Source organism: Octopus bimaculoides, chromosome 23 (genome assembly GCF_046866305.1).
Source record: "Octopus bimaculoides isolate indiv1 chromosome 23, ASM4686630v1, whole genome shotgun sequence".
Lineage (NCBI taxonomy): Eukaryota > Metazoa > Mollusca > Cephalopoda > Octopoda > Octopodidae > Octopus > Octopus bimaculoides.
Window position 1 is genome coordinate 296246 of NC_142950.1, and position 27500 is coordinate 323745.

Sequence of the window (27500 nt, forward strand, 5' to 3'; positions counted from 1 at the left end):
TGCATCTATCTATCTATCTATCTGTCTATCTATCTATATGTATATATATATATATATGTATGTATGTATGTATGTATGTATATATATATATATATATATATATATATATATATATATATATATATATATATATATATATATATATATATATATATATATATATATGTACATATGCCTATCTATATATACAAAATCTGACAAAAAAAAACTATCAGCAATGTTGCCACAGTAATGGATCTAAAGTTCACATGGTGAAACTGGTTGGTACAAGTTGACTTTGGACTCTGTTGTGCATGCTCACCAAATTATAACGTTCTTGCTTCCATTGTTTATAGCAGTGCTTGCAAGTAGAGTGTGTACAATGTGATTGAGCCAGAAAGAAGACTGGATTTTAGCCAAACAGGATTTCCTTGATTGTGTAGAGGAAGTCGAAGACATTTTGAAAAGGGTCATAACAGGTGATGAATGGGTCTATGGCTATGACCCCAAAATCAAGGCTAAGTCTTTGCAGTGGAAGACCACAACAAAATTTCAAGACATCAAGGAAATCCAAATGAATGTCATGAAGCAGCTGTTTGTTCTCCCGAAAAGGGAATTCCAGGAATGCTTCCCTCAGTTGAAAGAATGTTAAAGTGTAGGGCTTCAGAAAGGAACCACTCCAAAGGAGATTAAATGCCAAATCAATAAATACATACATATTTACATGTATGTACATATATATGCTTATACACACATACGTCTGTGTGTGTATATATATATATATATATATATAGGTAAATACATTTATACTCACATGCAAGCACAGTAATATATAACAGCATGTCTATATCTACCTATGTACATAAACATGCATATATGTGTGTGTGTCCATATATGTATATATATTTATAGATATATGAATATGTATACACACACAGATGCACACACACACATATATATATTTATATACAGAATTAGGGAATAGAGTAGCTTTCTACATCTTGATCCTTTGATATAACCTTTATATATATATGTATATAAATGTGTGTGTGTGTATATATATATATGTACACACCCATACACACACATGCGCACCCACATACATACATGTACACGCTGTTCAGGTTAAATTTTGATATTTTGGTGAACAATTAATTGCATTGGGGGAACATCTAAGATTAAAGTCGTGGTTGAGAAAAAGTTAGCTGACATGGAGAACTGGAAGCCATCTGAATATTGGAAAAGAGTTACCTGTATCGTAATGATTCGCGCTGGGTGTGAAAATGCCAACATCATGACTGCTGCTCAATGCTCTGTGAACACTGTCGAGGCTGTGAGATGTGACATGGACTGCCGCAGCAGCAAAGACTACAAAGCCGTGTCCTGTAGAAAGGGACACAGCAAGTATTCTCATTGTCCATATGCCAGAATCCATGGTCACATGCTTGAACAAGGCCTTAGGCTCAATTCAGACAGCCATGGGAAGTTGCTTGAGACTGTGGTCAATCCCTAGATGGAGAGGGTTGCTGTGGGAGGGCTATATGTGTGGCAGCAGGATTTGACTTCCAGCAATAATCTAATTGTTTGATGGTTTAAAATACATTTATTTTTTCGATGGAATATTGTGGTTTCTTTTTCTTTTATGCAAACAGCCAAATTTAGCCTGAACAACTTGTATCTGCATATATCTTTACACATATATATATATATATATATATATATATATACACATAGACACATCTATATAGATATATACATACATATATATATATATGTATGTATGCATATATATATGGATATATATACACATAGACACATCTATATAGATATATACATACATATATATATATATGTATGTATGCATATATATATGGATATATATACACATACATGCACAAACACACACACACACATATATATATACATCTGCATATATATATATATATATATATATATATATATATATATATATACATACATACATACACACACACACAAACACACACACATATATGTATGTATGTATGTCTATAAATGTATGTAGGTAATTGACTCCTCACTCCCCTCCAAAACATCTGGCCCTGTGCCAAATTCTAAAACCTTAATGATCATTATTATCATTTTCAAAATACTTAACAGCTTTTCTTCTGGCTCACTATGTTCTGAGTTCAAATCCCATTGAGGTCAACTTTGCCTTTCATTGTTTTGGGGTCAACAAAGTATCATCCCAAATAAAGCAATGGGGTCTATGCAAGTATGTAGCCGCCTTTCTAAAATTTCTGGTCATTTATCTATATTACAAGCAGTTGCTATTACTGATATATATATATATATATATATATATATATATATATATATATATATATATATATATATATATATATATATATATATATATAACTCTTTCTAATATTTATAAGACTGTCTTTACATATAGAGGAATTTGCATAAAATTTGTGAGGTACCTGTAGGTATGGTTTTTTGCAATTCACTTATTTTGGGGCTGCCAGGAATTTGGTCTACATATTTGTTTGCTCTTTTTTTTTGATATCCTTCCAAGTGCCCCAAAGACAATTGGTAATGTTGTTGTTGCTTTGATATGCCGCATTCTTTTGATTTCTATCTCCAAATCCTAATATTTGCTCAGTTCTTCAAATGCTTGCAGAGATGTATTCTTGTTAGCTGGGATGAAACATTTATCAAAGGACAAGTTTTTTAAGCATCATTTTTCACAAGGATATCTCGTTAGTCAGCCTGAATTTCCTGATCAGTTTGAACATAGAAATTCCAACAGATGGTAACTTCAGTAGTCTGGACAACTTATGGTGGCTTATGTTCTCACCATTTCTCTTTGTGAGGGAGGTTGTATGTACAGGACTTCCCCAGCTGGCTGCATCCAGAGATTGTGTTTGATTGTCTCTGGATGTTCTCTGCATATGTGTCATGACGGTTCCTTTCAGCTTTTAGAACTTTACATGGTGTAAGGCACTGATCGTGAGCAGTAATAATATATCCCTCAGTTTCTGATTTGAGATGAGAGCATATCGACCATTGTTGAGTAAGGGTTTGGTATATCTCAGGGTTCCGGTCCCTAATCAGGTATTGCTATTCAGTAGTTTTTGCTCTCATTTCTCCATAGGGTATTGGAAGTTGATGAGTTTGGCTATATTTCTTATTTGTTTTACTCTTTTCAGTTAAGGACACATTTTCTTTAGCTACTGGTTCATCTAGCTGCATTTACTAAAGGTACATTATTGCATTTTCTGTCAGTGAGTTCAACTATTTGGTACCTTCATGTTTCAGAACCAGCTTTAACATCCAGTCATTTCTTGTGAGTTGGCAGAAAGTTCTTCTGTTGGTTGCAATTTTCAGTAAGAGTGGAGATTGTATGAAACCTCAACTTCTTCTTTTCTTGAAAGGTATTCTTGATCTTGATGTCTGCTTTCGGGTGATGCACATAATGCATTGTCATTAGCTTTCAGATTTTGATATCAACTTTGTCGATCTCAGAGATGGAATAGTTTATAACAATGAAGCTGAATGTGATTACAGGCATGGATAACAAGCTTTTGGTTTCAATTCTGCTTCTAGAATTCAACTTGGTTTCCAGAATCACACCTACTCAATGACAGCATTCTTTTCTTGTCTTTTCTCTCATTAGAGACTGCTTAATTCCTTCACAAATACCTAAATTCTTGTAATTACCCTCAGGTTTTAATTCTTTTATTTTGGTGTCTCTATCTCGATGATGTCTCAATAAAAATATCAGTCTTTGTGGAACCTCACAGACAAATCTGTCATGCCTTAATGGCAACAAATCAGAATTTATACCAGATTGGCTGTTGCCTGGGTCAACAAGTGCTGCATCACCCTGAGAGGAGCCAGTCATTTCAGAAGGCTGATGTGTGTGTGTGTGTGTGTGTGCACGTGTGATAAGCAGATATCTTTTATCTTTTGCTTGCTTCAGCCATTGGACTACGACTATGCTGGGCGACCACTTCAAAAGATTTTAGATGAATAAATTGACCCAAGTGCTCAGTTTTAGAAGCCTGAACTGTTAACACACACACACACACACACACACACACACACACACACACACATTACTTGGTTAGTTTTCCCTGAATCAAACTATGTACAGAATGAACAAATATTTCTTATGATTTTGAGTTCAGAAAACTTTGCTTCCATTATTATTTTAAGAGAGTGTTGCCATTGCATTTACAGAAAGGAGTTGTGTGTGTGTGAGTGTATAATATTCCTAAAACCAATCACTTTAAGGAGTGTACAGTGTCCTTTTTTCTTTTTGTGACACCAGCGTTAGTGACACACAAATCAAAAACACCCTTCAAATGAGGACTTACAGTAGAGAGAGGAAGGCAGTTTTATGCAACATAATGAAAGGTTTGGAATATAAAGGAGGTTGCTGGAATAAGTTTCTTGCTGTAGAGTAGATACATGACTCCTCACTTTGTACAAGAAGGGGATAAGAGTAACTAGGGTGGAACTGGAAAGAGAGATATAGAAATGGTGATAATGTGATGCTGGGGATGAACCTGAGAGAGCAAAAGAATGGGAATAGGAATGGGAACGGTTGGTAAGAGTGTCTGTGGAGGGTGATGGATGGTTAGAGATGGGGAAGGAGTGCAAAGATAAGGGTGCACGATGGACAAAGGTTAAAGTGAAGAGGTGGAGGATCCACGAGGAATAGTTTGTGTTTGTCCTGCCATCACACCACTTGATAACCAATGGTGGTTTGTTTAACCCCCCACCCCCATAACTTAGCAGTTCGACAAAACAAGACAGAAAGAATAAGTGGTTCATTTAAAAGAAAATAAGTACTGAGATTGATTTGTTCAACTAAACCCGTCGAGGTGGTGCCCCAGCATGGTTGCAGTCCAATGACTGAAACAACGAAAAGGTGTATGTGTGTATGTATATATATATATATATATATATATATAAAAGAAATAACTGAGATTCAGTTGAATTAGGTACGTAAGTTGAAGCACTAAGTTAGTGCGGTATTATCTGCATAACTCAAAGTAAGGTGAATAAAATCCGAATAAGCAACAGGAGATCAAGAGGTGATGCAGGACGACTGTTTCAAGTGGTTTCATTTAATTGAACGATGCAATCATTACATCAACTTAAATGCAGAGCTATCCTCAGAATTTTTTGATCAGTTGGATACATTAATATAATTTTACTTAAATTCTATAATAGAGAAAGAAGAGGGGAAAAAGTCCATGTTACTACTAATGTAACTCAAAATATACTTCACTTCTAAGAACTGCATTAGCATCAAGATGGGAATTATTAATCACAAGATTACTTAGAATTATAGTTCAATATATATATATATATATATAAGTTTACATTTTTAACATCGCCGATTCCTATGGATCGCATAAATTGTAATTCTTCGAAACATATGTCGGAATAAAGTATGCAGTTATAACATGCGTTTACTCCATTCTTTAAATTTATATATACTCAAATACCCAAAATATCAAGGAGTTTCTGCCTCACTAACAGGAATTACACCACAGTTATTTTGTGATCTTTGCTACCTTGGTTTCTATTAACCCATTTATTCTATCCGAATTATTATTTATTAGGATAAAATAAATACATATAATTAATTATATATATATATATATATATATATATATATATATATATATATATATATATAATATAATATAGGATAAATTCTTTATGAGAATTTATCAAGTAGTCAGCGTGAGGCATTGATACACAGTTAATGCCCTTTATATATATATATATATATATATATATACATATATATATACATACATATACTTCAATATATATATATATATATACATATAGTTCAATATATATATATATATATATATACACACACATATATACACACTTTTAAGTTATCTCTACAAATTTTCTATAGAATTTAGAGTCAGTAGTAAAAGTTACGTTTCATATACAAATATGTCTATGTAAACAATGTGATCAAAGATAGACAAATATGTAAATATTTTACATATTTTACCTGATTTTCTGTCTCTAATCACATTGTTAACCTATGTTAACGTATTTGTATACAAGAATGTAGTAGCTTCCAGCGCTGGCTCTGAATTTTATTGAAAATCTGTAGAGATAACTTAAAACTGATTGTATCACACTGCTAACACAAAAGAAATAGGACAAAAAGTAGATTACTAACTAAAAATAGCAGTGAGGGGAAACTCACATCATGAGGTAAATATTTAGTTGCAATTAAGGTAGATTTACATGTCTGCCTGTCTGTCTATCTATCTGTCTGCCTGTCTATCTATCTATCTATCTATCTATCTATCTATCTACCTATCTGTCTGCTTGTCTGTCTGCATGTGAATATAGAAATATATATTTGCATATACACACACACAACACAAACACAAACACACACATTACATGTGTATATACTTTTATACATACACAGGAGATGACAATGATGATAGGCAATTCACTGTGCTCAACAACACCCACCCATCACATCAAAAATACATATACATGTATGTGTATATATGTGTGTATATATGTGTATAAATGTACATATGTGTATATATTTGAAAAAATGAATAGAAATGTGTTTCCAGATAATCTTTCCACTTTAATAATTGGATGTTTATAAGATACCAGGTGCTTACAAAAGTGACCGTGATGGGAGTTTCTCGCTTTAGATTGGTTTTTAAACTAATATTTTAGAGCTTGTTATTCATTGCGTAAATAGGGAGTGTTTAATTACAAACATACACACATACGGTATGAAATGATGCTATAAAAATCTGTTGAGGACAAAGGAACGCGCCAGTGAGTTTACTTACCAATATGCACAAACATGCACAGGTAATATAGTCTTCACTCATAGTGTACATGCATACACATACACAAATACACACACACACTCATACATATGTGCATATATATATGTGTGAGTATATATATGTGTATATATATGTGTGCGTGTGTATAATTATATATGTACATATATACGTATACATACAGATACATGCATACAGATATACATACATATAGACATGCGTATAAACATATATACATACATAAATACACACACATACATAGATACATACATATATACATACATACACATACACTGATACACACACAAACACACATACATGATGATGGTACGTATATACTGAAAGTGTTTAGCTTCTTTTATATACAGTCTCTGGGTGAGTTAGGGTTAAAAAAATTGGAAAGAAACAAAATGCAAAACTCATAACATTTTTTCAAGAGGAAGTAAGAATTATTTCCCATGCATTGCGTTCAGTTTCATTGTGTGGCAAGAGCCACACCCTATTGTCTTGGCTGACCTTTTAGATTTAAGATCAGAGATTTTTTACAAGATGTATGCATTTTGACAAGTTTCAGTCATCGAATGCGAAGATGCCTCCTACAACAGAATCAGGCACATAGCTTTGATTACGTCCACTTCGCAAAGGTTTATGTAAAGCCTCAACATTAACAAAATCCTTCGGTTAAAAGGACACAGCTTAGAGTCTACGAACTAGATTATCCCCACTTTTTCCTTCAAAATGTTTCTCTATATTTTCTTCTGAAACTTCTCTCTTTTCCCAACAGCACACCTTCGATCCGAATCTGATGGAGTGCCTCTCTCATGTCTAAAACTGCGAACATTATATAAATTTTCATTTTGAATTTTTGTGTAAGCTGGTGTTGCACGTAGAATTGGTACAGAAAAACAATTGTACGGAATCATTACAAATGGGTTAAAGAGTTTTCTTTGTTTACTTTCAATTATTTGGATTATACACACACACACATATACATTTGTATATATTTGTATGTATATATATATGTATGTATGTAAATATGTGTGTGCTATATAGTAATGAGATGCAGGCCTTGAATGCTGAGAACATGCAAAGACTAGAAATAAATGAAGCTAGCATGCTCTATTGGATGTGCAATGCAAGTGTGCATGAATGAAAAATCAGAAATGTGTTAAGAGAAAAAGTGGTCCTAAGAGGGATTGGATGTAGAGTACAAGGAAGAATACTGCACTGGTGATGGTCATGTGAAGTGTATAAATGCGGACAGCTGGGTGAAGAAGTATCGATTGCTTAAGGTGGATGGAAATTGGTGACCAGGGAAGAAACAGAGATAACATTATGGTGGAGGGATTTGTGATGCATGAGGCTTAAAAAATAATACGCCTATCTCAGTGTTAATGAGGTTCAGGACACATAATATCTGTTTACACAATTGGGCCCCTAAGTTCCAAATCTTCCCTCTTTCCATTTCTCATTCTCTGTCACTTACCCAACTGCAGTAAATGAGGACAGAACTACATATTTTATCGTCCCTTCTGGGATACTCATAATATTTCTCTCTACTGGCAACCACTTCACTTGACATTCATCCTCATTCTTATATTGTCACTCTCCACTCACATTTTACACTAATCATTCTACCCTTTTCTGCCACCAAATTACTTCTCCCTCTCCAATGGTTTTAACTTGGGTGGCAGCGTCTCTTTTTGGAGGCATTGAGATGTGATCACACAGATTCAGCAAATGCCAAGAAGGCTCAATTAAGGGAGATGTGTGAGGTTTAGTGGTGCAGTGATAAACCAGAGACAATATTTATATCTTAAATGAATGATTGAAAAAACTTTTTAAGGATTGAAATACGAATATCACATTTGTATTATTAAGCAGAAGATAGATGATGGATGTGCAAAAGTCCAACATGATTTCAATATGTAAGTCGTCAACGTTAGTAATTTCCATAAACGTGTAACATAAGCAGCTCTAGTCCATACGAATATATAACCAAAAGCTGGAAGGGAGAGTATATAAAAGTATAACGAAGATTGCAAGTGTTCAGTTTTGTCTGGTTAGAATGAAATGCTTCTTCTGTTTTTTCTTTTCTCTGTTTGCAAAACAACTGAAGGGTGAAAGGTGGAGCTTCAGGAGCTGACTTCCTTGTTAAAGTCAACCAGGGTAGTAATTTTTACACACACACACAGACACACACACACGCACACATACATATATTTAAATACATACATATATGTGTCTATATAAATAAATAAATAAATATATATATATATATATATATATATATATATATATATGCAAATATATATGCATTATCTACGCATGCATACATGCGTAGATACATAGATACTGAAATGATGGCAAGAGTGCTGAAACTTCAAAGTCACTATGATTCAGTCAACCTTTTAGATATATATCTAACTCGCTTGCCACACAAGATGGTATTTCAATAATACCAAGTCGGGTAATAATCTCTCAGTCGATTGAATAACGAACATCCTTGGCCTATTCAAAGGGCGAACTGGAAAACAAACAACACCATCTGTTTACGAAGATCATGCAACATGTCAAGAAGCATCGGCATGCACTTTTGGGGAGACGACCATCAAAGGACAATGTTAGCCAAGCATTGTTTACACTCGGTGGATGAACAATAAATAATACATCAGCAGAAGAGGAAATATGACTTCTCTCCAATCCACACACACACACAGACAAATAGATACAATAAGCTTCTTTCATTTTCCTGCTCCCAAAAGCACTCACAATACTATGGTCAGCACCAGGCCCACTAGACTCCTGGGTGCTACGTAGTGGGATTGAACCCAAAACTATGTGGTTGAGAAGCAGACTTCTGCACAGCAACACCAGTGCCCATATATGCGGTGTGTCAAGGACAAATAGTCAAGTAATGAAACCTAAGTATTTAGCAACTTGTACAATTTTCCCTCAGTCTTCCTAACACCAACCATCATCACCACCAGTGTAACTCCCCCCCCCCCGCAAGCCACTCACTCTTCCACCTCCACCTCTTTAGTAACCAGGAACAGAAAAGAAAGCAGAACTGTAAATGGAAAGGTAATGGAGAGAATGAACGAAACAGGACTGAGTTTGAGATTTATCATCATCATCTTCATCATCATTTTAACGTCCATTTTCCCATGCTTGTAAAGGTCAGACAGAATTTGTTGCAGCAGATTTTCTCCTGCTGGACACCCTTGCTGTCACCAGATTTCATCTGTTTCCAGGGAAGACAGGAAATGAATGACATTGCTTATATGATGGTGACCATCACACAATGGCAAGACAAGCAGACACACTCACACATACACAAGCACATGTATATATGTGTGTTTATGTGTGTATATGGACTTTATATGTGTGTAATATAAAGTACGGGTCAAATACTGGGGGTCAATTTTATCAACCTATCCCCTCTCCCCTAAAATTGCTGGCATTGTGCCAAATCTGAAACCATTGTTGTTGTTGTCATTATTATTTGCTTAAATTTTAAATTATTTGATTATTATCATTTATGTTCCAGGATTGTTTTTAGTCATTTGAATTTCTAATTAATGTGATGTAATTGTAAATATTATTTAAAAAAAATCTATTAATTACTATTGTATATCTTTGCATTTTAAAATGTGGTAAAATTTAGCTAAAAGAACTCTTATCTAAATATTCAATTCTAAATGGCTATCACAAGACAGACTCTGTAAGTTCAGAGAAAAATATTTTTCCATATTTCATGCTCCCTTTCTCTCTCTCTACACACACATACACACAGATATCTATACACACACACACACACACATATATATATATATATATATATATATACATATGATTATACACATTTGCATATACATACATTAACACAAGCATATATGTACATTTACACATAAGTATAAACATATATTTACACACAAGCACAAGCATGTATACATATATATATATATACACATACACACACACACACACACACACATATATATATATATATATGTATATATATATATATAGGAAAGAAAGTTATTCCACACGGAATAAAGTGTAAAGAAAGTATTTGATTCTTTTCTGGGATTCCTTTTGATGGTTTCTTTTAAAGGCTTCAACTGATTCTCACAGATTTTTCTGTTTTTCAGAAGCAAGACAGTGACAACACAACCCCACGCTTTTCTCTCTGACTGAACTTTTGGAAATCAGAAAAGCTTGTGAATCTGGATCAGCCTTCGAAAATAAACCATCTAAAAGACTCCAAGTGCATTTTCAACTTCTGTTATATACATATATATATATGCGTGTGCATATATATATATATATATATATATATATATATATATATATATATATATATATATATATATATATATAGACACACATTATTCAAAACATACAGTATTATATATCTATCACAGCTGATCTCACCAATAACTTTCGTGCAAGCAATACAATGGAGTGTTAGGTAACATTCCGATGATATAACCTTACACTCATCAGAGTTTGCAAAAGATGTATAATATTAAATATAATTCCAAATGCATTGCAAAAGATGTACAATATTAAGAGCCATATTGGTGAACTCTGATGAGCGTAAGGTTATATAATTGGATTGTTACCTAACACTCCAGCTGTGATGGATATATAATATTGTACATTTCAGATAATACACCCACTCTATTGACAGATATAGGAATGCATCTTTTCCCTGACTTATGGACTCTTAGTCGACTTACACACACACACACACACACATGTATACAACCTAACCCACCTACCCCTACCCACACACACACACACACACACATATATATACACTAAAACATGCATGCACACACACACATATGCATACATATAAAACATATATTTGAAAATGTATATATTTTCAAATACATGCCCATATATATCATTATATATATATTTATACATATCAATCCATCTATCTGTCTGCCTGTCTGTCTGTCTGTCTGTTTGTCTGTCTGTCTGTCTATCTATCTATATATATATATATATATATATATATATATATATATATATATATATGCATGCATGTATATAAAGTTATTAACTAAAAACACTTTAAATGTTAAGGTACAAACTACTAGGAAAATATTAAATAAAACATTAGTCTCTGTGTAATAAATAATTTGTCAAGCCAGGCAAAGCTATTCAATAAAACTAAAATCAGTGTGCGTGCGCATGTGTGTGTGTGTATCTGTTTATGTGTGTGTGTGGGTAAATATGAGTATATATGTATATATATATTTATATATATGCATATATATGTATATATATGTACATATGACATGATATTATTACTATTATTATTATTATCATTATTATTATTATTATTATTATAGAGATGATATATATACATATACATGTATATACATATATATGTATGTATATATATATATATATATATATATATATATATATATATATATATATATATATATATATATGTCATTTTTGCGACCCGCATGACTCACCATTTCTTCGTTCTGTGTGTCTGGCCGAAAAACCACTGTTTGACACCGCTGCTGCAAATGTGTGTCGTGTCGTGTCAGGATTTTTCCCAACTGGAAAACTGGGCAGAAGTTCTTATGTCTTGACATCACTCCTAGCTCATGACATCACGTATCTGTGTGGCGGCGTTGGTAGGGTGCTGTCAGCAGTGGTGATGGTGGGAGTAGTGATGGTGCTGGTGGTGGTATTATTGATGGTAGTTGGTTGGTTGGTTGGTTGGTTGATTGGTTGGTTGGTTGGCTGGTTGGTGAATTAGGTTCTTGGAAGGAGTTTGGGTGGTGGGTGGTAATGACATTGGCTTCGTGAATTACTTGGATTTGAAATTATTTTAGGTTGGGATGTGGCAATTTGTTAGTTCATATTGCTGTTATTGGTGTTGTGCTGGTAAAAGTGGAGGTGTTATACATATACATATATATATATATATATATATATATCTGTATATATATATATGTATGTATGTATGTATGTATGTATATGTATGCATAATTGTTTTCTGTTTCATATGTTGGAAAAATGGTTTGAGGTTATTTGGAAATGTCCAAAAGAGGCATAGTTGAGAATTTTAATGAAAAAATGTTAACCCACACAAAAAACTCCTAGGCTATATAACTGTTTTTGTTTTATGTGTGGACCTAAAAGCATGTATGTGTATATACATACATGAATGTATATATATAGTCAAGCGTATTTTTTTATATGGCTCAGTGTCTATGAATATTTTTTCTTTGTAATTCTTTTCTTTCTTTCTTTCTTTCTCCCCTTTTATACAGAGAAAGGGGATATATTTTTTCCTTCACTTCTCAAATCTCTTTTCTCTTGTTATCATATTTGTCAAAAGGGGTGGATTCATAGCTTTTTTGGTACATTTCATTTTAAGTTCTTTCTTTCATAAAACTGGTCAGTTATTTAAAATAATCGTTCATATTTTTAATTTGATATCTTTTTAATCAATTTTCTTCCACTAAATATGTATATAAATACATACATACATACACATACGTTTATATATATATATATATATATATATATATATATATATATATATACACATAAATATATATATTTACATATATATAATTCTATATATTTACATAAATAAATACATATATAGCTATACATATAAATGTGCATATGAAAAAACATACAAACACACACATATATATATATTTATATGTACACAAATATGAATGTATATATAAATATATATGCATATATATATATATATATATATATATATATATATATCTGTTTGTATGTATGTATATATGTATATATCTGTTTGTATGTATATACATATATATATATATATCTGTTTGTATGTATATACATATATATATATATATATATATATATATATATATATATATATATACATACAAACAGATATATACATATATACATACATACAAACAGATATATATATATATATATATATATATATATATATATGCACACACACACACACACACACACACACATATATATATATACACACATACTGATAAATAGATGGATAGATAGACAGACAGATATTGTAATTATATTTTGCATAATCTTCCTCCTACTCCATAATTTGGCAACTTCACTCCCATTATTTGCTATTTATAACAGCTCTTACACAATAAAGAAGATTTTTTGTTATTACAGCAGTTAACCATAAAGTTGATTTTGCATCTGTGTGTATACATACATATATATATATATATATATATATATATATATATATATATATATATATATATATATATATACACATACACACACACACTCATATATTTGCAGATATAGATATGCATATGTGTATATTATATATACACGCGCACATAAGTGTATATACATTCATATATATATATGTATATACATGTATGTATATATGTGTGTACACCACACATACACACACCTACATACACACACACATACACACACACATATATGTAGAAACATTAAAATACATATTTATACATATATATATATGCATGTATATAGAAACATAGCTATATGTGCTTGCATATATATACATGTATGTGTGTGTGTGTGTGTGTGTGTGTGAGAGTATATATATACATATACACATTATATACAGTTATGTAGATATTTTAAAGTTTTCAGTTTGGAGGGAAGGCAGTGGTCATAGACAAGTACAGGGCTTCTGAGAGATGGTGGAAGATATCCTCAAATGTGAAGTCTGGTCCAAATTTGTTCTACAGATTGAACTCCGTTGAAGGCAGCCAAGGTGCCTGGTGGTGGTGCTATACCAGTAATAAGTGAGTCTACTACCCTCATAGGTCATAGTCAGATTTGAACTCAAGACGAAGTGGGCTGAAACAAACGTTGCAATGCATCTTGGTTGATATTTTTACTGTTCCAACAATCCACCACATTGGATTAGTTCTACTTTTTATCAAATTTAAAAGAATGAGGGGCAGACGTGACCCCAGTGGGATTTGAACTTATATTGCAGAGTGTCAGAACAAACACTGTAAATCATTCAGCTTGATGCTCTAAGAATTCTGAATCAAAATAAGCAACAAGGTATCCAGAGATAATGCAGTACAATTGTTTCAAGTGACTCCATTCAAGTGACTTCATGTAACCAATGGTTACATTGTTCAATTAAATGGAGTCACTTGAAACGATTGTACTGCATTACCTCTGGATACCCTGTTGCTTATTTTGAATTTTAATCACCTTATTTTGAAATTGTATGGATAATACCGTACTAAATTCTGGTGCCTCAACTTAAGTACCTAATCCATCTGAATCTAAATTTTTGCTTATATATATATATATATATATATATATATATATATACATACACACACATACATATCTACATACATACATATATAAATATATATATATACACACAGAGACATAAACACATGTATATATACACATACACACATACATACACTTGTATATATATATATATATATATATATATATATATGTGTGTGTGTGTGTGTCAGTGTGTGTATACACAGATACATAACCATAATTTATGTATATATTTAAAGTATACACACAAATATATACAAATATATCAACATAAAGATATATGTCATACGAACTAACATATCTATACATATATTACTATATACAAAGACACATATATACACGAAAACACATATGTATCTTCACATATGCATACATATTTAGATTTATGTATACATATAAATATACATATATATATTCATGTATAATAGGAATTAAGGAATGGAGAAGAGCAGTGGAAAATTCCCATTCTATATTTCAATGCTACCAGAAGGAGGGCAAAAGACGTTCACTGAGGACACAAACCGATTTCTATTAGAGCTACAGCATGATGAATCATATAATCACCCAAACAACACACAGGTCAAAATGAGTGAAAAGATTTATGTTACGTCAGTGCATCACTTACTTTGACTATGGAAAGGTGTTTGATAATCTCAAGATCAATGCAGAGCTTAAATCTCTGGAAATGCAAGGATTTGAGGTGCAATACACCAAACTGCTCAGGGATACAAACTGTTGATGCAGCAACTGAGAAGGGCATCAAGCAAGGAGAAACCGTTTCTCCAAAGTTCTGCACTATATATAATTAGCAATGGTCCTCAGACATTGACTAAACAGGTAATATGAACCTCAACAGCAAGCTAGTAGCACACCTTTGATTAATAGATCACATTATGCTCGTTGCCAAAGCCACCGACCAGCTGCAGACAGTGCTAACAGAACTGGGCACCGAATGGTTCAGCAGTCGACTGTAAAATGAACCACATGGAAACAAAATACGTGCAGTCTAAAGACATGGCACAAAGTCAAATGGAAAGTGATAAAATGGACGCAGTAAAAGAGTATGTCTACTGGGTGGGTGGGGGTACACAGTGGATATGCCTTGAATATTATGGAACTTAAGGGCAGGGTGGAAGGCATCTACCTTGATAAAAGATGTATCGTTATGAGAGCAGATCTAAAAGGATGTAATTCAAGAATGGGGGTAGAGTAAACGATGGGATCCTAGAATTCCAAGAGCACAAATTCTAATGAGTTGGATATGTTGCAAGTTTCAGAGTCAACAGGTGGACTTATGCAGTTGCTGGGTGGTATCCAAGAGGTCTGAAAAGATCAGTCAGAAGGTCTCCAAGATGGCAGGAAGGTTATTGAGTTGGACAATTTGGGCCAAGATGAAAATGAAGGGTAAAAATCAAGAAAGAATTGGAAGTGAATGGCGACCAGCAGTGAAAAACAACATCAAGTAGTCAGGTTGATACAAGTGATAACAGATAGACACAAAGCCTGATATATATATATGCATTCATATACATACACACACATATATATATACATATACATGCAGTCAAAGATGCATATATACATATATATAAAAATACGGGTATGTACGTATATGTAAATACATACACATGCATGCTTATCTATCTATCTATCTATCTATCTATCTATCTATCTATCTATCTGTACATACTTACATACAAGCATACATACATACATATATATATATACACACACATAGATAAATTACATACATAACATACATTATATGTATCCACCTATCTTCAGACATCTATTAAATCTATATAAACATACGTACAGAATATATATATATATATATATATTACACACACACACGCGCTTACATAATGTGTGTGTGTGCATATATATATATATGTATATATTTACACATGCACACCTACACCCACGCCCCCCCCCCCACACACACACAGACACACGCACAAAACTAGGTCTGCAAACCATGAGAATCAACTATTTGTAACATGATCAGTACTTTGAATACAGCCAGGTACAGGGAAAATCTGGAAAGATATGAGTGTCTGACAATTTCCTTACAGAAATTGTAAAGCAAATGGACCTGCAGGCTGCTAAGGCTAGCTAAATAGTAGTAGGCATAACCACTATATATATATATATATATATATACTACTCATTCGTATAAACATACACCTAAAAGCATATATACATACATGTAAGCATATGTACATACATGTAAGCATATATATATATATATATATATATATATATATATATTAACACATATACATACACACATAAGCATATGCACACACACACACTCATGCATATATATGTAAGCATATTTATATACATACACCTTGTGTCTAATCATGTCTAGTCTTTTATGGTACTCTATACTCTACTGTAGTATGGCAAGATTCAATTTCATTTTAACAAAGACAATCAATCAGAAAATATTTGGCCAGGCAACACCTGTAGCTCTTGTTCTACTCAACTCTCTTCATTAGCATCAAAGTAATACAGTTCTTATTTTGTTAATTAAGTCAAGGTTTTTTATGAAGAGTTCTGGAGACCCTTGTATTTATTCTGTTACATTTTGAAAATGCTAAATATTCGTACTTTATTTGCTTAAAAATTGTTTATTAATTATGTTTTTAGCTATTTTTTTTATTGTTTTTCTCTGAAAATTGAAAATGAAAGAATGAATTTAAAAGGGAGTTGACTATGCCTGTAAACATATAAACACACACATGTATGCATATCTGTGCATGTGTATATATATATATATATATATACACACACATATATAAATATATATATATATATATATATATATATACATACACATATATAAATAGATATATATGTATGCTTATGTATGTGTGTGTGTATATCTATATATATGTATGTATATATATGTGCATGTATATATATATATATATATATATATATATATATATATATGTATATATGTGTATATATGTATATATATGTATGTATGCATGCATATATATATATATATATATGTATATATGTGTATATATGTATATATATGTAAGTATGCATGTATGTATGCACATGTGTGTATATATATATATATATATATATATATATATATATATATATATATATAAGTAAATGTTGGAATTAAGCAAGTTAGACAGATCAATATATAAAATATATAAAGTATATTGAATACATGAAACATACAAAAAAGGGTCCGCCTTACACAGAATACAAATGATATAAAGAGAATTAAAGGGATTCATAAAAAGTATTGCACTTCCAACAGTATACGAATGCTGGAAGTGTAATACTTTACTTCAACTCCTTTCATTCTCTTTATATCTTTTATATTCTGTGTAAGGCGGACCCTTTTTCTATGTAAACATATATACATTTTTTGTATTTCATGTATTCAATATACTTTATATATTGATCTGACTAACTTGCTTAATTAATCCTTATATTTACTTATATACCCCATCAAGTTCAAATATCTTGAGCACTACTCAGTGTATTACATACAGAGAGTATTTGATATTCACTTATGAACTATATATATATATATGTATACACACACAGACATGCAAATATACATGTACATATATAAATGTATGTATGTATATATATATATGCACACAATGCAAACATACATATACATATATACATATTAAGACACACACATATATACAAATATGTGCATATATATACACTCACACACATTTATATGTACTCATACACACATGTGCAATAAGACAAAAACACAGGTTATTCATGTGTTTGTGTGGTTATGCATGTATGTACAAGTTTGTGTATATATATATGTGTGCATACACGCTTGTGGAGCTCATAAATTAAGATGAAAATAAAATATAGACAAATTATGTAACAATATCCCCACTTACTATTATAGAAAATGCATAAAAATGATATTTGGTTGTATAACGAATTCTGGGATATGATTTTTAGGAGTAAATTACTATTATTATCACCGTAGTGGATTGTTTAATAATCTTAGATATTTCGAAGGAATTCTAGGAGAAAATATCACTTATCTTTCCATCCAATGATATTTTTTTTATTTCTCTTGTTATTAGGACTTGGCAGTTTGTATTCTTAAATGTGTGCATTCATGTAATTCGTGCTAATATTTGCATGTGTGCATATGCATTATTGTATGCGTATTTGAAAGTGTAGCTATGATAATCCAGGTTTACAGTGTGTAGTTGTATTTATGTACATGTGTATATGTGTGTCTATATAAATATATGTATAGACATGCACACACACACATATACGTATATGTATATACACATGTATGTGTCTATGTGTTTATCTATATGTATTTTAGCATACAGATTTGGGCTGGTATACACATGTTGATATGCTAATAATGTCCTAATGTATGTTTATAACTTCATAAATAATTTTGAAAATGTATTTGTGAGTGTTACATAAACAAATGAACAAGAGGGAGGAGATCCAATAACCGACTGATTGCTTAAATCTGCTAACGAGTGAAATATAATATTGAATTGAAGGTATGGTAAAACTCAATATATACACACATATATATATATATATATATATATGTACATATATATATGACTTGATGGATTTTAAAACAAAGATGGACTGGGACCAGAGAGAAAAATAAAACAATAATTTAACTTAATTACAAATCAGAGTAGATAAATAATAATAATAATAATAATAATAGTGAGTAAGAGAAGACAGAGGTAAAAAGACAAATTAACTTAATAATTATACTAAATCCTTTTTATTCAATAAATATGAGTCCCAGGTACAGAGGAACAAAAAGGTGAAAAGAAAAAAAAAAGTCAAAAGCAAATAATAGAAACACTTTACGATATGTTTATGGTTGTTGTTGTTATTGCATTATTATTATTATTATTATTATTATTATTATTATTATTATTATTGTTATTATTATTATAATCATTATTATTATTGTTGTTGTTGTCATCATTATTTTATTATATTTACTACTGCTATTACTACTATTGCTACTGTTACTGTTATTATTATTGTTAATATTATTATTATTACTATTGTTATTATTTTTATTGTCCTCTTGGGTCCTTGAGGCTAATAAAAGGAATCATGATTATTATTATCATTATCATCATCATCATCATCATTATTATTATTATTATCATTATTATTATTATTAAGACAATGACTTTCTTCATAATTCCTGTAAGTTAGGTTTCCTTTTAATTTACTTTCTCCGCAGCCAGATTTGTACAAACGAAACAGAAGATTGTATATTATGATTATCAAAAATTATTGTAAATTGGTAGTTTTTAAAGTTAGTATAAATAATTCATTTATAATTATGACAAACACTACAGTTGTTACTACTGCTATAATTGGTTCTACTTTTGCAGATGACATCAGAAACTGTTTATTTATAATGATTTTCACTCTTATAGGAGAGAAGCTGAATATTTTAATGTAACATCTACCTAGAATTAAATTGTGGAGTGTCTTTCTAGTGTGGTGCTTTAAATGGATGATGACATGATATTACTTCTATCAATATTATTGCTGTTAACTATCCCTCCATCTACATATACTTATATGATATATATGCATGTGTGAATATATATATATATATATATATATATATATAGGTGTGTGTGCATACATACAGACACATACACATATAAATATATACATATATATATATATGCATGCACTCACACACACATATATACATATGTATACATTTGTGTGTGCATATATATATATACACATATATACACACACATGTATATCTTCTATTCATATATCTTTTAAATGAAATGGCTCAGTTATGATGCCCATGGATAATACAGACTATGCTGTTCTAATCCCAAGAATACTGACTCTGATGTCAAAACCCTCTGATCTGTGGAAACGTACATAGTGATGTATTCAGTCTTTATAAATTCCATCCTGGTATTATTTTTATTATTATTCTAGTCATATATATGATAATGTGCATCATCCACTACTTTCATTTGCTACCTCCATCTCTAACTATCTGTCACTCTCCTCTTACACCCATGCAAAGTTCCTCTTTTCTATCTTATGTCTCATTCTCTCTTCTCGGCATCTTGTCCCTTGAAAATATACACTAACACATCATTACCACCATCTTTATCTTCTTTCCAGTTACTCCCAGGCCTCTTACATAATGCATGGTAGCCATGTATCTCTTGTCACTCTATTATACTTTTGCCTCTCACTCTAATCTCTGCAACAACCCCATTCAATTACTTTGTCTTGCAAGTTCCTTTATGACCTCACAAGTACGAGTGTCATGAAAATAGCACCCAATCTGATTTGTAAAGTGGTTGACATTAGGAAGCGTATCCAGCCACGGACACCATATCAAAGAGATATGGGAGTGTGACACAGTTCTCTCACTTGTTGGATCTTGTCAAAACCATTCAACACATCATTGGAACCAGATACTGAATGGTGATATATATATATATATATATATATCTGTAATCAGTCAATCTTCCACTGTCTGTCTGTGTGTGTTTGGGAAATATCCATTCTTGACACTCATCAAACAAGTTGGTAGGAAAGTTATGGCTGAGGCTTGTTTGCCTCTTCATGTTACAGAATCTCACAACTAGGTTTGCTGCTGGGGTCAAAAAACAGAAAGAAGCAGAATGGAAGAATGTGGGAGGGTTTCTTAAACAACTGTATATATACTGGGCTATGCTGTCCAGTGTTACATTGATATTTCCTCCAAAGCAACACAGTGCAGCACTGTGAAGATTTGAGAAGTTCTCCTCTGTTGTGTTTAGCAGTATCTCATAGATGTTGCACTTCCTACATACACCTCCTTGTACAATGTTACAATGCAACAAAATCTCAATGGAATGATTGTAGTGACACTGTATAATCTATCATATACACAACTATGTATATACATAAGCACACATATCTGTAGAGATACAAGAAGACATATATATAATTACCTATATATGTGTGTGTGTGTGTGTGTGTGTGTGTGTATGTGTGTATATATATATATATATATATATATATATATATATATATATATATATATATATACATATATATAAAAATTGTAAATCCCAAAAATAACAGCAAAAATACAAAGGATTCTGCGGTACACGTGTTTCAAGCTTTATATCAGTGTATAATTTACAATACAAAGCTATCTTCAGCCGCAAAAGTATTTCTCTCAAAGGAAATTACATCACATCGGCGTTAAAGGAGGAAGAAAGGTGTGATATAAGAGGTGAAGATCCTTTCGGTATATATATATGTACATAATATCTATCTATCTATCTGTTTATATATATGTATACATATATAATATATATAAGGATATGTATGTATGTATGCATGTATGTGGATGGATGGAGGAAGAATATTGAACAAAATGTACTGTAAACAGTGTAACAAAGTGATGTCTCAACTTTCAGCCCCCAAATTTGTGCCCTTTACTTGAGTAGCAAATATAACAAATTAATGACCTGTCAATGGGGATCTCAGACCATACTGTGTTTCATATATATTATTATTTACATCTAAGTTAGAAGATGGAAAAAGTTTGTAACCTCATCTACAATATACTTTATAGATAATATATGCATAATAATAATAATTATATGTATGTATGTATGTATGGATGTGTGTGTGTATCCATCCATCTCCTCTACCCCCTATTCCTTGTGAGACTGATAGAGGCAGTGTCCTCAGGTACCTCCTCCATAGGTTCCTATCAGAAGCAACCATCCTTGCACTTTCTGGCTGGGTTCCCAAGGACGACCAGCTAAGGCAATGGATATCATGCAACCACCCCATTCGTCGTCTCCCATTCCGTCTCCAGCGTCTTGGTTCAGTTTCAAGGATCTGTCGTGCACTCCCTTCCAGTAACATTCGAGTCATGTCCATGGAACCAAAAAGTTGTGATATCTCAAAGCAGAGAAATAGCACTTCAATCAGGAGACCCCCCCCCACATACACACATGTACGTGTGTGTGTGTGTCTGTCTGTATCGGTGTTTGTCTCTCACCACCACTTGACAACTGGTATTGGTTTGTTTACATCTCTGTAACTTAGCATTTCAGCGATAGAACAAGTACTAGACTTCTGAATATTTCACTTTCCTAATTATTTGACTAGAAATACACTCCCCACAAAATATAATCAATCTAATGTGACTACGATTAGGGAATATTATTAAAAATGTCAACTTTGTTGTATGCAAACTTTTACTGATGAGCACATGTTTGTCTCCCTAAAATGTATGGAGTTTTGAATACATACACTGATCTATATGTTAGTTTCTATTCATACATACATACATGTGTGTGTGTGTGTGTGTGATACATAGCAAAAAAAGGAAAACAGCAGTCAGCTGTAGAGAACAGTGAAGATGTATAATTTATAATGATTACACAAACGTATGTGTAATGTTTTTGGGCCTAAGACAAGCACTGAGAAGATGGTTGTAAATAAAGTCATTTCCAGGTACAAAGTCTTTGGAAAAAATAGAACAAAATTAAGCTTTTCTAAAAGAAAAAGATTGTAATAATTATGTGTTCATAAAGAGACAGAAAAGAAGAGAGAGACACAGACAGACGGACATGTTATAAGCATGGAGAGAAAGAGAAGCAGAATGACAGAAAGACATACACATAGACAAACTGAAAGAAAGAAGGAAAGAAAGAAAGAAGGGGTTCAAGGAAAGAAAGAGAGAAAAAGAAAAAGAAGAGAAGAGAGAGAGAAAGAAGGAGGGGATGAATGTGTGAAGGAATGACTGGGAGCATGAAGGCACAGAGAGGAGAAGGATTTTGGTGTTGACTCCCCTAAGGCAGCTTGGACTAGTTGCTGAGAATGTACCACCACTCACACATATACAATTGCATTTTTACTGAAGCAACCATTAAACAGACAGGTAGTGGCATCTCTCTAAGAGGAAATGGTCTTGTGATAAGGTGAGCTTGTGTGAAAAGGGTTCTCTCAATGTATGCTCAACAACTGAAGAAATCCTAGATTGTGTATCAATTTGAGAACTTCCTTTATTTATGTTGGAGGAAAAAAAATATTTGTTAGTTGACTTAAGTAAAGCATTACTTATGTAGGACGTAGCATTTAGAAAGTGAAGGTAGAGCAGATCAATCTGCACTGCCCACTCTCAGGTGGTTTTGAGAGTGTCAGGTGTGTCTGTATGTGCAGAGCTAACTTTCTCTGTGGCAGTTTCTCCTGTGTCCATCCTCTTACCTAAACATGTCATTTCTGATGACTTAGGTGAAACTTGGAGTCATGTGGCATTTGTTTGGGTGATTGTTATTAAATTTTATTTATACCTATGAACACATAACAACATATATATGTATGCACACACACACAGATATATATACATGAATATATAGTTATACATATGTATATACACAAATACGTATAGATATATATATATATATATATATATATATATATATATTCATTTATGTGTCTATATATGTAAATATTCATAAATATACATATACACACATCTGTCTGTGTGTTTGTTTGTCTCTGTCTGTCGGCCCCTCTCTCTCTCTCTCTCTCTCTCTCTCTCTCTCTATATATATATATATATATATATATATATATATATATATATATATATCTATATCTACATATTCCACATACATATTATCCATATACATGTGTGCATAGATATCAGGGGAGTATGCTAAAAAGAAAATGCTCAATATCACAAAAAGGTTAGAATCCAATAAAAGCTCTCCCTACAATTCAGCTGCCAGCATAGAGTTAATGATCCAACATTAATGGAGATATGTGCTGTGTGTGTGTGTGTACATGCTTTATCTAATAGGCCATGGAAGACAAGGACTTTAGGGAGCTGCATGTTTGGCATTGCATGCTTTACAAATTTTGTAAGGCAACGCACAGCATGTGCAAGGAAAACATATGTATTGTATATCCTGATGGTATGCATATTAAGAAATGCTAAAGATGGTTTAGCAAATTGAAAAATTGTGATTTCAATCGTTTTGGGTGGATATTGATGAGACCAACACTTCTCAATAATGATACTGTGGAAACAGCAACAGAAAAGAATCTGTGTAATAGGACTGAGAATCTATCCTGGAGGTTTATTAAACTCTGGTCCTCTGTGCAAGGTCCTCTCAATCAGATTGGGAAAATGTATTGAGGAGGGAAGTAGATACCTCATGAGCTGCCCCTCGAGATTACAGGCTACATTCAGCAAAGATAACCCATGAAAAGATAAAAGCTGGGAAGCTCTACTTCACCATCTCAGACCTAGCACCATCAAGTTTTCATTTATTCAAATCTTTTGAACACTTTACCTGTGAAAGACATTCAGAAGCAGGGATGTTCTCAAAACAGCACCTTAAGCATTTTCTCTTCTAAAGAATTGGAATTTTTTGCCTGGTTTTGATATGTGAAAATGTAATTTTTAGTGATGGCAGTTATATCTCAAATGAATAAGTATCTTTACAATGTCTTATGCTAATCTATATATATAGGTCAGTAAATAGTGGGGTTGTGTTAATCGCACATGGAGAAATAATAGGAAAATGAAGAATAAGGCAGAATGCTAAATTGGAAGCATGTTTTAATAAAGATTTCAAATTGGAAGCATGTTTTAATAAAAGTTTCTAACCGGCTTTCATTGCGAAGCAAATTTTCAAGAAGGAGAATGAAAATGTTTTTTACAAAGAAGTACAAAATGAAGAAAATAATACATAAAAAAAATAACTATACCAATACATTATATTGTCTTTGAGCTTTTGAAGTTCAATGGTAATTCATGTAGATAATGGTTGGAAAAATAAGGATGCATGAAAGTTGAGAGTTGTGTTAGGTTTAAAAAAGGGTTAAAAGTTTGTGTTAAGCAGGAAGTGTGGTGTCAAAACAGGAAGTGTGTGTAAGGGGAGACAAATGTTTTTAGTTGGAGTTATGAACTCTTTTTCAACAGGAAGTTTATGTCTGTTTCTAGAAAAAGAGTTCATAACTCCAACTAAAAACATTGTCTCCCCTTACACACACTTCCTGTTTTGACACCACACTTCCTGCTTAACACAAACTTTTAACCCTTTTTTAAACTTAACACAACTCTCAACTCTCATGCATCCTTATTTTTCCAACCATTATATACATGGATTACCATTGAACTTCAAAAGCTCAAAGACAATATAATGTATTGGTATAGTTATTTTTTTATATATTATTTTTTTTATATATTATTTTCTTCATTTTGTACTTCTTTGTAAAAAACATTTTCATTCTCCTTCTTGAAAATTTGCTTCGCAATGAAAGCCAGTTAGAAACCTTTATTAAAACATGCTTCCAATTTAGCATTCTGCCTTATTCTTCATTTTCCTATGTATATATATATATATATATATATATATATATGCATCATGGCATGGAAGCATGGAAAAGTGAATGTTAAAACAATGATGAGGCTTTTACACACACACACACACACACACACACACACACACACATATATATATATATATATATATATATATATATATATGCACACACACACACACACACACACACACACAGATATATTAGGTAGTATAGATTGCATGAGGTATTATCTGATGTTGTGCAATGTTTTAAAAAAAACCAAAACAATGTAAGTTATAAGAAATAATTAGCTGAAACTTCAAAGTCACAACCCAAACTATTCTTGCTAAAGAATAATAAAGTTGTCCTCTACAAAAGTATGGAGCAATCCTTCAGATTAATGTAAAATTGCCTTTTATAACTTAAACTAATTGACAGATTGAGAGATAAATAAATATATTAATATATTTATTTATATATTTATCTATCTATCAATCTGTCAATTCATTTATGCACACACACACACACACACACACACACACACACACACACACACACACACACACACACACACACACACACACACACACACACACACAGAGAAAAATGAGGGTCTGTCAAGCCTTTCCTCAAACTTCTAACAGCTATTCCCTTTTCCCAGTCTTCTACGGTTGACTATTTCCTTTCTTCCCCTTATCTCTGCTCAACTGATATTCACAGCATCTCACACAATCCCCATCTCTAATCATCTGTTACACTATTTTCACCCTAGGGCTCTTACCTACCCACCCATCTTTTCTGTTCCTCTACCTTATTCTCTTGTCGTGAAACCACATATTCCTCTCTTCAACAAGACACTATTTGCTCCTCTGTTATACTTTCTTATCCTTCAATACAAAATCCCCACCAGTTGAGGCTGTCTTGTCTAGCAGATGCCTGGTGAGCACAGCAGTGCTTGCCATGGAA

The 27500-nt window shown here is 32.2% G+C and overlaps 1 protein-coding gene across 47 annotated transcripts in view; it reads right to left on the minus strand.

Annotated features, from left to right (window-relative positions):
• Positions 1-27500, minus strand: part of LOC106878922 (uncharacterized) — a 483138-nt gene that overhangs the window by 20000 nt on the left and 435638 nt on the right. The gene's annotated exons all lie outside the window — the stretch shown is intronic.